At 41.0% G+C, this 11,984-nt stretch overlaps 1 long non-coding RNA gene across 1 annotated transcript; it reads right to left on the reverse strand.

Moving 5' to 3' along the window:
- Nucleotides 1-741: 741 nt before the first annotated feature.
- Nucleotides 742-5,385, reverse strand: LOC103649831 (uncharacterized). Its single transcript, XR_563735.4, has 4 exons — nt 5,197-5,385; nt 2,179-2,805; nt 2,034-2,099; nt 742-1,109 (listed from the first exon to the last, which is right to left on the reverse strand). It is a non-coding gene; the product is annotated as an uncharacterized lncRNA (long non-coding RNA).
- Nucleotides 5,386-11,984: the final 6,599 nt, after the last annotated feature.

Here is an 11,984-nt window from a genome sequence, read left to right on the forward strand (position 1 = left end):
GTAGCTATGGTACCCTTGTGTCATTATGCGACAACATTTAACATGCCAGGTAGGGGGCCTCTCGTTGGTGCTTAGCTATGCTGTGTTGCCATGCATGGCATCACTGGCACATCCACTCAACGGAGTAGTCTCCTCTGATACCGGCTCTAGCAACTTCGATCGTGAGCCATGACATAGACATCACAATCTTGTCCAGTCTTGTTCTCCACTGCCTTGGGTAGCAGGACACCGTTGCTCCTGCTTACCCTGCAATGATATGTACATAACACCCAGAGGCATCACAATGCATGCCCTTGAGCGTTGGGACCCCGACAAGGCAACCTCAAAGCATGGAGGTTTCTCTCAACAGGGGTCGTCTCGACGAGCTTGTCTACACCTTGAAACCAAGATTTTTTTTTTGTATATTTTCATCCATCTCTTAGTATTTTTAACTATTGAATACATTATTTAATATAGTCTAGCAGCTCATCTCTATTTGAGATACCCCACTCACTTATTGCAATTCAGAATTAAATTGGTTCTATTGTTTAAATATTTACAATAAACATATCCAAAAGTTTTTCTCTCCAGCCTCCTTCCTCCCTTCATTAGAGTATTCAAAATCATAGCATAACAATTACATTCATTCCTTTTTCCTTCTAATCTGAATTAGAATTTTAATTTCCTATGATTCTATCTTCTCTTCTGTAAACTATTTATCCTTAAATTATTAAGAACAAATAAAAAATTATGCTAGATAAATAATCAAATAGATATACGACTTTATGAATTATGCATCATGCACCTATATATATATATATGTAAAGCACGATACAACTAGCACTGAGATTAAATCATTCCACATAACATTAACACTGCTACAACTTAGTGATACTCCAATGATAGAACAAACAGTCGCTGTTAAACCATATGTGAAATGAGTGCATATTGGAAACACAAGAAATTTTATCCTGGAATGATAAGATTAACCTCAATCATAGGATGGTGATCGCACAACATATGAGTAGTAGTGTGCCTCTAGCTCCTTGAGGCTCGCTGCTACCTCCTGCCCAATCCTTTCCAGCATTCTCTCAGTTCCCTTAGCTTGCTGACCCAGCACTTCAATCCCCCTATAACAGTATCACATTTTGCACTTCATATCACCATGGAGTATCCAATTTAATATTACAGACATACATCTATCTTCACATATTACTTCCACTGTTCAGAGACTTCTTTAATTTTGAGTATAAATATTTATATAGATATATTACCTTAAATACAAGAGAGTTATACATATCATAAAATATCCTTTAGTTTTAATAATGTGTGTTGTCAATATATAGAAAACTTTAGAATTTAGATATTGGTGGTCAAAGGTAAAAGAGTTTGACTTTGTACAAACCTATGAGAACTAATCTTCACCGAACGAAGGAAGCATATCCTTTATGGTTCTACAGTCTGTATTCTCAAGCAGTCAAACTATAATAAGATTACATCATCCAACATCTTATATGTTGTGCATGATATAAACTGATGACAATAAAGGACAGCTGGTTGAATCCAACACCTCCTTGTCTAGTAAATTAACTAGATTGGAGCCAAGTTGAGCTTGTTGGAACTTAAAACATGGAAGAATCACATTCATTTGTTTTATAGTATAGTATGTTTGGAACAAATGTGCAGCCTTCTAACTTCCCATGCCCCACAAAATCATAAAAGTAAAGTGAAACCAATATCTCCAGAAAAACAGCAAGCAATAATCTGTTGCTTTTATAAGAATCAGACCATGCAATTTACTTATCTTTCCTCTCTAGCCCAGTTTTGTGATACTGCAGAAGTAGAACAATCACAATATTATATGTCAAAACGTTTTAGAAACCACCATAGAGTTTTTTTTAGTGTAGAACAATCCTAGCTCCAACTCTCCAACATTTTGCTCATGTATCTGTATCTAAAAAAAATAACTAACTAGAGTTGCCTGATTCAAACATAGTTTCAGAATCAAACACGCTAACGGTTGGTGGGCAGCGACTCAGCGAGCGGGTACATACCATGCGGACAGCGCGCATCTCCATCTGAAAGGCCTCCTGTGAGTTGTGCACTGGCGGATCGTTGACCTAACCATGGCATTTCGAGTTAGGATTAGTCTGGAGTGCTTCAGGCTGCCAGATTCAAGTGGATGGCGCACGGATGTACTCGAGCGATGTTGATGAGGGAGGAGAAATTGTCGACGAGGCTGGAGACGGCTGGGCCCGCCTTCTACATCAGCGACTTCTGCTTCTGCACCGCGGCGGACGCCGCCGCAGCCGTCGCCCCGTCGGACCCGGGGCCGCTGCCTGCTTTGCTCATCACGGGTGGCTGCCGCTCCGACCTGTGTGGGATGCACATGAGAGCGTAGAAGCCTAGAGTTTTTTCTATTATGGTACTTCTTTTAACAGGCTTCTCTATTATAATATTCATAAGTTAACCTTCTTTCTAATAATATTTATAAGCGATTTTGTCCTCTAAAATAGTACTATATCCCTTTTTAAAATTATTTTATTTTTTCCTTTTTCCTTAACACGTGACGTGACTATATGTCCTTTCCTTCTTTCGCTCGCTTTTCTCGTGTGAACAATCGATGCTGGGGCCTTTGCCAGAATGACAGACTCAGACAGCCCTGCTTGCTTGCTCGATTTTTTTGGGAACCTCCATTTGGTCGTCAAGGATATGGGTGATAGGATCAACGTCATGCAGATTGGTTCCATTGCCACACCATGTCGAACTCTGGGTCTTGGTAAAATTCTGCTAGCTTGAAGAACCAACCGATCCATCGGTCTGAACCTGTAGATACACACAGAGAGAGGTGCATTACCAGTAGATACAACTACCATTACCAGGCTACCAACAACAGCAGACAACCGGATTAAGTTTATGCAGTAGATAAAGTTTCTGCAGCAGATCTCTTTCGCAGCTTTGACCAATCCCAAAGGCAATGGCCGAGCAGCATATTCAGATGAGAGACCGAGCATATTCATATTTGACATATTCAGTTTCAGCATATTACATCCAGTTTCAGCATATTACATCCAGTTTCAGCATATTTAGATGAGATACCGAGCAGCACCAGGAGATGTCGATCACCATATTTAAGTTCACCAAATATGACATAATCATCCACAAGGCAAAATAACTTAACCAGGAAGGAAAGTGAGCGAATCAGAGAAGGGAAGGACAACGTCAGATGTTAAGAAAAATGGAAAAAAATAAAAATAATTAAAAACGGGTTACAGTACTATTTTGGAGGACAAAATCACTAATAAATGCTATTAGAAAGAAGATTAACTTATGAGTACTATAGTGGAGAAGCCTATTAAATGGAGTACCGTAATAGCAAAAAAACTCAGAAGTCTACGAGGAGGAGAGGAGAGTCCAGGAGAGACTGAGGACAACGAGGCCCATTCGGTTTTTGTTCCCTCCACATATATTATCATAAAGGCTAGTTTAGCAAATCTATTTTTTCAAAAGATTTTTATTTTTTAATATAAATTAATTAATTTTCGGAAAATGATAATCTTTTGATAAAATATAGTTACTAAACTAGCCCTAAATGTTTTTTAAAACACATTTAGACATCGAATATAATGATGTGGGAGTTTCCAGTTTTTAATATATTTTCCCATTTTTCTTATAGGTAGATTTAATTTTGTGAACCTTCTAGAGATATTTTTCAAAAGCACTAGTAATTTAATTTTGTTCAGAATTTTAAGGTTACTAGGTTAGAGACATCTTCATGGTTTTAAAATTTTATCAAGTGCTCATTGGATTTTTATTAAGTAAAAAAGACCTATCCACTTTTCAGAACCTCTTCAATCTAGGATACAGAGTAAAAATTGTTAAAATTATGCACAAACGGATATTCGGAAAATGGTTATTTTGACTCTAAAATCATATTTACACCTATCTATCCAACATGACATATATCTTTGTCTTTTTTTTTATACTTAGAGCTAGTTTGGTGGGTAGAAAAATGGAGGGAATTCATGGGGAAGAATCTCCTCGCTATTCAATTTGAACTAGCCCTAATACATCCGGTTCTAGAGGAAAATCAATCTCCGATACTAGTTCACGTACTTAAACTTTGTCGGCAGAACCGTGAATGAACCGAGGTTCTTTCGTGGGCCGGACGAAGTGTCAACTATGCTGCGGTGGGCCGGACCAATTGCACGGACATCAAATGATGGCCCAACAAGCAACAACCTAGTGGGAACGAATGTAACCTTCCATTTTTCTGACAAAGCTCTGCCGTCTTCCAGCATGTCTGCGCCTGTGTAGTCAGTAGTCACTGGAAACCGAACGACGACAGGGCGAAAGCTTAAGCAGAAGCTGAAGTAGAAAAGAAACATATATTTTGTTTCTGGTCATTTTCTTTGTCTTTGGAAAAAAATATCCATTTTCTTTTTCATCTCGGTTACATATTCGTGTTGTGTTGGAGCAAGAAACATTTCTCAGCTGATTAAAAAAAAATCTCAGCGTTTGATTCCACTTTCTCACGTCACCGCCATTCCTCTATCTTGAAGGTAACTCAACCTGCATGAACGGACACGTAGCTCCGACAGCCACTTTAGAATGTAGATGCCAGCTGGCTGGCTAGCTAGAGATAGTTCATTTCATCACTAACAAACCTACGCAACTAGCGTCCATTTCTTAGCATAATAGCTAATAAGTAGAGCGTATGTACGGTATCGTTCTGGCTCACACTATAGTAAAAAAATATTACTAGCAAGCTCAATTATGAGATACCAACGATGCTTAAGAAGCTAAGCTGGTCTGGACCCCTCTAATCTATCCTCAGAGCTAATGCGCCTAGCATGTGGTACACTTAAAAGGATTTTGGCCTGACTATCTCTACTATCAGATATAGAACGCCGTGCCTATTCATCATCCGTGTCTAGATATATATTTTTTTTAAAACAAGTTTTGGGGACTGAGCTGTAATCTTGGATCAGATTAAAAAGCAATCCACCAGTTAGTTGTACATTTCTGAATGTGCTGATTAGGTGGAGGCCACTGTGAAAGTGCTTCTGTAACTGAACTTATGGGCGGAAAAGGAAAAAAAAAACAATTCACACTTCACTGGCCACCACAGTTCACACAGCACCAACATATATAATCCACCCTACTACTACTACTATATATGCCAAAGAGGAGCAGAAAAAAGAGGAAGTGGCTCACTCTGATCTCCCATCCAATCAGAGCTGATCAAGTCATCAGTGCTTGAACGACGAAGCCATGTGGCAACGAAGAACAGCAGCAGGCAGAGGCCAGCAAGCTGTGGGCTGTGGCAAAGACTAGAGCAGTACTTACTTTAAATACCAGAAAAAAAAACTGGCTGGCCAGACCAGCCAGGCCAAGTGAAAAGGCGAAGTACAGAAACCAATAAAGCGGGCAGGCTTTCATCAGACCAAATGATCAGCAGTCCATCAGAGTGCGCTTTTTATCCCCCCCTCCTCACCCCCAAACCCAATGCTAATTTGTCAGCTTGAGCATGGCATCTTCTTTGTAATCATAGCACTCACTCACTCACTCACTCCTAGGACCTTGGCTCTACCTGTTGATCCGTGACTGGCTGGTTCGTGCCACAGGGAGACCCACCCCCAGCCCCCGCCCAGGAGCAGCATTCCAACATGATGCCCTAGTAGCTAGGCTTGTCGATGATGCCAAAGGAGACATTGACTCCTCCATTGCTTCACTTCTAGACTAGGGTCCCCCGCCCACCCCCCTAAAAGAAAGGGATGGATTGATGAACTCCTGAACAAGAAGCAAAGCTGTTTGCTTCTTTTAATCAAATCTGTGCTTGTGCATGCAGCAATATATGTTCTTTTGGGTCGGGGGAAAACACTGAAGGTTTATTGGGGGCTTGATGAGACATGAGCACGCAGTGGATTTTTCCTATGTTGTGTATAGTTCCAACCGTTTTAGTTTGACAAAAAAAAGGGCAACGCTAAATGAGCTTTCAAGCTGCGCACTCCTTGTGTGGACAAGCATAAACAAGGTTCCAAGTTTTGCAAAGCACTAATTTGCACTGATGTGTGTTATTATCGATCGTGTCCTGGTTCCACTAAGAGGATGCATGCCAACTCGCATCGCATGCATATGCCCAAAAATGGCATATTATTCTCTTGGCCGGACCACACACACAAAAAAAAATAAAAATAAATGTATATGTTCTTATATAGCATATTGGAGGTTCTCCAAAAACACACAAGCTGACATCTTTCGGCGCACAGTCAAGTTGAGGAACATTACAAAACAAAAACAAGGGGCAGCTAGCCTGTGGCCCACAGCCTAATCACGTTCCATTCGGGGGATAAGGTTTTCTCGACATAAAACTACATCGATCAAATGGGATCATAGCAAAAGCGTTTTCAAATCTCCCCTTTTAAGATCTTGTTTGCAGTTGGGACATCTTGGCGGATATGGTGACTCACATGGGCCTCCTCAGGCCAGCCAAAGGTTTTAGCTAGCGTTTAGCTCTTTATTAGCCTTTACTACTCTCTCCTAGGGAGTGTAAGCTAGAAAAAAAACTTTCTAGATGCCATGTGTGGTCGTAAGGGGCATCAACTGAGCTAGTAGCTATAGTTTGTTGGGAAATATCATGCTTCATGACTTCATTATATTGCTTCTACTAGTGTGGTTGGGTATCCTCCTACTTAACAAGTGTGGTTTAAGAAAACCTTTTTGTGGACAAATGCTGTTTGCGTGCTAGTCATTCATTTTGTTACGTCGCCTTCTTTCAAAATTAAAGAAAGCACACCTTTCAAAAATAGGTGAACAATACTGTATGTGTCTTATGTAGCCGCGCGCGACCAAATATTCTTTCCATTCTGGATGGTGATTTTGAACTAGTTAGCAGCTTAATTTGTTATGTATAAACGAATGGAGTATTATTAATAGGACAATACATAGTACTATATATATGATTTGTACCGCCTGTAGTAGACGAGAAGGGAACGCACTACCTTAGCATTTCGTACCATTTTTTTGTCAAAGAAAGAGATCGATCATGATTCATGCAGCGACAAAACTAGACAACAAATCAAAAAGAGAACTGTACTCGTCGATGTGTTGAGTGTCCTGGTTCCCAAAGGAATGTTTAGTACCAAATTGGAGTTAGTATATGACAACTGACCAGCATGATACAAGTGACCCATATAACAAGAATATAAATCAGTACCGTATGGTTCATCTGTGTGTGCATTTATAGGAAAGTATATATAAACGTCAGAGCGTCCTATTTTAATCACACTACACTGACACACGCATCGCCAGTTCGATCAACAAGAGAGAGAGAGAAAGAGTTACAACATATATAAACCTGAAGCAACGGGAAATTAACATTTATTGTTACAGGGACCAAATACTTATAACTACACAATTAATATATATATATATATATATATATATATATATATATATATATATATATATATATATATATATATATATATATATATATCTTAGGATTGACATAGTATCACATATAGATTTTATTTGTTAGAGGAGTTACGTACAGTGGGTGAATTATTAATGGTCATTAATTAGAGATTTGTTACTGAACTACAGTCTAGCTACAGGTTCCTCCCAAATCATAGAAAGAATTAATTATTTGCAGTTAAGGATACTTTGTATGGGCTCAGGTCATTAACCCCATTGAACTTTTCCTTTGTTGTAGTTGTAGGTAAGGAGATACGGACGCTTAAGCCTCCCTCCTGTAGGAGATTCCCCACGCCCTGTTGTAGTTGTAGTTGTAGGGGCTCGCCGCTAAACGCGAGCAGGAGCAGCTGCTGGTGCTTTCCATGCCATGCCACAGGAGTTCCCTACTTCCCTGCCACTCCACAAGCTGCAGGGGTTGGCTGCCCAAGGGTCACCAGCGCCCATCCAATGTGGCCGCTCAGGGGTCACCGCGCGCAGCAGGGGTATTTTCCTGATAAAACACACAGTAATCAATCATCAGTACCATCTGTTGGTTGTAGTACAAGAGGTCAAGGATTCGCAGGTTTCTTTTACTTTTTTCTTTTTTTGAAAAAATTGTGCACAAAGTTCATTTCAGTCTTTTGTGTGTGGAAGAAAGTCACTCATTCTCAGTCTCTCAGATACATTCAGCTCACCATACATTTCGACAGCATCATACATCACTTCTTGGTCACCTTTTTCAGTCAGGCTTTCAGTTTCTGAACCACAACATTTAGCTTCGTATTCAAGGTGTCAACCGTTCTCATTCACGGTGTCGAGGGTGGGAAACAAGTCAACAACTTGTCCTTGATCATCCCAGGCTGGGATTCCCAGCTTCCCAGGCAGGCAGCTGTAGTTTTTCTTGGAGCGAGCTATGAGCTAAAACAGATTGCAGATTCTTTAACAGAGTGCTAAGTTGAACTCAATCACTCGTTTTTCTGCTGTCCAACACCAGCACAAGCAAGCAGCAAAGGAAAGGCGAAGAAGCATAGGAGGAATGAAACCCAGCTGTTGCGGCTAGCAGGATTATGCAAGAGAAATTGAGGGGAACAACGCCTGGTGCTTACGAGGCCGACGCGCTGTCGCGGTTCAGATGGAGAGCAAGCTCAGCCGCCTGCGGTTGCGTGGTTGACTGGTTGTGGTCTTGTGGAAGAAGAGGGAAGGGAAGCGCCGGCAGGGGGACGGGGATCGGCGGTTCCTTCTAATTCTTAACCATCCGATCAAGACAAATGGAGGATCCTCGTTAATTTCCAAACATTGCAAAAAAAAAAATCTCATGATCTTTATAATAATCTCGCATGAAATATTCGGTGCAACATTCAACCGCGTGCATGCATACCAAAACGAAGACAGACAGAAAAGCCAGCTAGGGACAAGTCCAAGTTGACACCACGGTCGATCATAGAGAAACCTACCGACGCAAGATTATTTATCAAAAACCGTAGCTTTACATCACCTTTCATATCACATCAGCAGCACAAGAATGTGCTGGCTAATCGAACCATACGAAGGGGTGTCAACCCCACACACTCTAGAAGGCGTGGCTAGTTTCTGGTTTTTTAAAAAAAAGGTTAACGAAGTGTTTGGTCGTCCCTTTCAGCTATCTCTTGCATGCGTCTCTTTGCTAGAAATTTCTCCATCCCCAATCTTGTGCCAATCAACAAAATACTTTAGTACTGACCGGCCCTAGCTGGCCCTTATCTCTATTTCTAGTCACCAAACAAAGCCAACTGAAATTGGCCGGCTCTAATAATCAAGTTAATTAACCCACGCTGCGCTCGGCCGGTCTAAGCTTCCCACATGCCACAAAAAAAAAAAGAAAACTCTACGCTAGACAGGTCTCGCCATGCGTCACCTACTTGTCCTTTTATTGAAGGCAACATATCCTATGTAAAAGGTTCTCCTGTGTAAACATGCTAAAACGTCTTAACAACCTTTGGATCCAGAATCAAAGGCTAATCTTAATCCCACCTAATAATCTTGTGTTTTTTCTAAAGAACCCCCTCCTGGTAATCTGGTGCGGTGGCGGTTAGGTGAGATTAAAATTAGGCTTTGATTCTGGATCTAAAGGTTGTTAAGGCGTTTTAGCATGTTTACACAGGAGAACCTTTTACACAGGATACATTGCCTTTATTAAAAGACTCATGCCTACGTGTACTTAAGCCACCAGTAGTTAACTAATCCTACAAGCTTCAAAAAAAAAACTAATCATACAAGCAACAACACATGATCCGAAGATGATGCAAGCCTAGATTTTTAAGAACCTCGTCTCATGCAATCAAAGGCCCAACTGATAGTCTTCGAGAAAAGATGATGAAATCACAGTTAAACTGTGAATAATATATAGCCTGATGAGTTGAATCATATATACTGTACTGGACTACTTAACGATGAGTTCAACAGGAATTGAGCAGGGGAAAAAAACATGGAGATGGAAAGGTCAGACGACGTGCATCTGCAGTTTTGTTAGCTATAGGCTTGTCGACTAGATCAACTGAGCTGGTGCTGCGTACATGCATCCATCCACATGACATTGACGATTAGGTTAATCTTTTGCGCTCGCCATTAAACTAAACTAATATAGCTCTAGTTGCTCGTCTGGAGACATCCTATCAAATCCGTTCTACATGCCTCCCGTACAATCATGGATTACTTTATATATATATATATGGCCGATGCTTTGCCAAATGGGGTGACTCCATAATGATCCATGTATAGTAGGGGCATAACATAATTTTATTAGCTTCGACTAGGGTTAACCCCAGTTCGTAGCCAACCTAGCCTAATCCACTTGGATATATATGATGTGAATGCGATGCGAGTATGATAAGCTAGCCTACGACAGCCCGTCGACGCGACATGCATATTATTATAGACAGGCGGGATACATGCATATATATATATATATATATATATATATATATATATATATATATATATATATATATATATATATATATATATATGCATGTATCCCGCCTATATATATATATATATATATATATATATATATATATATATATATATATATATATATATATATATATATATATATATATATATATATATATATATATACACACACATTGATTCAGTTCTTGTTGTGGGTTTGCTTTGTACTATATTGTTAGGTTATGCAGGAGTCAAGTTGCCGTTGATAGGAGAGCGTGCATGTATATGTATATATACTTGTACTATACAAATTCAGTAACGAAAGGCGACCAATGGTATACGCACGACGTAACCGTCGATGGTTATTCTATATATGTCTAGGATACAATTTATCACCGACAATTGTGCCTTATAATACGGTCTCCAGAGGCGGAGAACGGGGGTGGAACGAAGAAGGGGACCAACGAGACCAGCTAGTGGGGGCGAATAGAAAACTTGCCAAATAAAAAAATAGCAGGTAACCCCCCACTTAATAATACTATATGTGATACGAATCTTAGGATGATCTATATATCATCATCCACCTCCCTGTGGAGGCGCCACTCCACTACTGTGCACATGTTGACTCGCTAATCCTTGTTAGTTTAGGTACGTTCCAGGGATTAACAAAAGCTAATAATCTTTGTTAGTCTAGTCGCACTCGCACCGCATGTACCAGTACCAGTAAACAAAACCCCTAGCGTAAAGCGCAGGCGTACGCGGCCCCTAACCCTATTGGCATGCATGCATGAGCATGAATGACTGCGTGCGTTTCGTACGTGGCTGCTACCGCCGATGCAGCCAATGGGAGATCAGGGAGTGCAGGCCACGTGTTGAGGTTCCGTTGGCTGGGGGCGGTCCAACCGCGGCGCGAAACGTGGACGCCGGAGTTTCGATGCATGCGGAGCCTACGTGGCCCCGCCGCTGGACCGGCCCAGAAGCGTGGGCCCCAGCGAGCGCGATCTCGATGCGGGGGGATTCTCCGGACATTACCATAAAAAGAAAATTCTGTCACTTCTGTTCACGGCACTGTTTTTACGTAAGTAGTACTCGTATTCGTTTATTTATCTATTATATAATTATCCAGCTCTCGTCCGTCAGTGCTTGTCCACCGGAATGGCAGAAGCAGGTTACGTAATTTACCCTGTCGGCCTTATAGATAAATAATAAATAATATCAAGCTAGCTTGATGCATGGTTTTGGTGCCTGCTAAGGCCTTGTTCGGTTATTCCCAATACACATGGATTGGATGGGATTGGAAAAAATTCTTAAGAAATTTGACTTGTTTGGGATTCAAACCCATCCAATCCCACTCAATCCACATGGATTGAGAGCTAACCGAACAAGCCCTAAATTAAAATAAAGTTGGCAAGACCAAGAACCGATGGACCATATTGTCGACACGCAAGCCCCCAACCCAACGGGGAAGGCACACGCTGAGCATGCAAACGACAGAGGCTCATAGCGCACGTATGCCGGTCACTTGGATCGATCTCTGCAAGGCAAGGCAAGTACATGGCACATATTGTCGCATGCTTTTCTGGTCCCGATTGACAAGTGAGTACCGGCCCGGCCGG

Source organism: Zea mays, chromosome 3 (genome assembly GCF_902167145.1).
Source record: "Zea mays cultivar B73 chromosome 3, Zm-B73-REFERENCE-NAM-5.0, whole genome shotgun sequence".
Classification (NCBI taxonomy): Eukaryota; Viridiplantae; Streptophyta; class Magnoliopsida; order Poales; family Poaceae; genus Zea; species Zea mays.